This window comes from Etheostoma cragini, chromosome 6, assembly GCF_013103735.1.
Source record: "Etheostoma cragini isolate CJK2018 chromosome 6, CSU_Ecrag_1.0, whole genome shotgun sequence".
In the NCBI taxonomy this organism is placed as follows: Eukaryota; Metazoa; Chordata; class Actinopteri; order Perciformes; family Percidae; genus Etheostoma; species Etheostoma cragini.
In genome coordinates, this window is record NC_048412.1 from 13,817,230 (window position 1) to 13,819,006 (window position 1,777).

Consider the following 1,777-nt stretch of genomic DNA (forward strand, 5'->3'; position numbering starts at 1 on the left):
ACACTAAGGTTAGCCACTTTACCACGGTAACACGAGCTTTGGAGTTCTGAAAACATATATTGTAGTATGTTGAAAAAAGCCAAATAAAAGCCAAAGTGTAGCATGTTAGAAAAAGTGATAAAAAAGTCATGGTATAGTATGTGGCAAAATGTCATAAAAAAGTCATACTATAGAATGTCAAAAAAGTGATAAAAAAATAGTATGTCACATAAAGTGATAAGTAAGTCATGGTATAGTATGTCAAAAAATACAAAAAGACAAAGTATAGTATGTCACATAAAGTTACAAGTAAGTTATATTGTAGTATCTCAACAAATGTCTAGTAAGAATGTCAGGAAAAGTCATAAAAAGTAATTGTAGAGTTTGTTGAAAAAAGGTCACAATATAGGATCTCAAAAACTGTCATAGTATAGCATGTCAAAAAAGTAACTAAAAAGTCAGAGTATAGTATGTTGAAAAATGACATAGTATAGTGTGTCGAAAAAAGTCATAAAAAAGTACTTTTAAAGTGTGTCGAAAAAGTCATCAAATGTCCAAATATAGTATGTCGCAGAAGTGATAAAGGTCACAGTATAGTATGCTGAAAAATGTCATGGTATAGCATGTTGAAAAAAGTGATAAAAAAAGTTTTAGTATGTCAAAAAAGTCATAGTATAGTGTTCAGAAAAAAATCATAAAAAGTAACGGTATAGTATGTTGAAAAAAGTCATAGTATAGTATGTCGAAAATGTCATGGAATAGTGTTGAGAAAAAGTAATAGAAAAGGTCATGGTATAGTATGTCAAAAAATGTGATTAAAAAAGAAACACCTTTGTATGTAATGTTATATATCAAAAACTTCAAACAAAAAGGTTTGGTCAGGACTTGGTATTGAAGCAGTAGACAGAGACTCTGATGCTGTTTATGTTGTTAATAGCAACAAGTTGGGCCACTGCACCACAGTGACACCAGATTAAATGTTCTGAAAACAGCATAAAATGTCAAAAAAGTGATGGAAAACTCACAGCATAGCATGTTGAACAATGGAAAAAATTCCAAAGTATAGCAGGTTGAAAAATGTCATAGCCTAGGATGTAAAAAAAAGTGATAAAAAGTCAAAGTATAGTATGTTGAAAAGAGTCAGAGTATTGTATGTTGAAAAAAGTCATAATACTGTGTGTTAAAAAAGTGCTAAAAAGGTCATAGTATAGTATGTTGAAAAAAATAATTTTAAGTCATTGTGAGGGATGCTGAATTAAATTTGAAATAATTTGCACAAAAAAAAAATAAATAAAAAAAAGGATTGGTCTGGACCTGGTATTGTTCCAGGAGCCAGAGACATGATTCCTGACATCTGGTGTTATTGGTAGCAAGGTTGGCTACCGCTCCACAAATAGATTTTCTGAAAACCTAGTTGGCGAAGTATGTTGAAAAAGCCATGGTATAGCATGTTGGGAAAAAGTAATTCAAAATTCATAGCATAGTATGTTGAGAAAAGTCCTACTATAGTTTCTCAAAAAAAGTAAAAAAAGTCATAGTATATCATGTTGAAAAATGTCACAGTAAAGTGTGTCTGGAAAGTCATGAAAAGGTCATAGTACAGCACGTCAAAAATGTGATAGAAAAAGTGTCAGTACAATATGTTGATAAAAGTCATAGTATAGCATTTTGAAATAAGGGATAAAAAAGTCATAGTATAGTATTAAAAAAACTATACATTTTATAGTATGTTGAAAATGTCATGGTATAGTGTGTTGGGAAAAGTCATAAAAAAGTCATTGTGTAGTATGTTGAAAAG

The 1,777-nt window shown here is 30.3% G+C and overlaps 1 long non-coding RNA gene across 1 annotated transcript in view; it reads left to right on the forward strand.

Annotated features, from left to right (window-relative positions):
• Nucleotides 1–1,777, forward strand: part of LOC117946946 — a 17,570-nt gene that overhangs the window by 11,166 nt on the left and 4,627 nt on the right. The gene's annotated exons all lie outside the window — the stretch shown is intronic.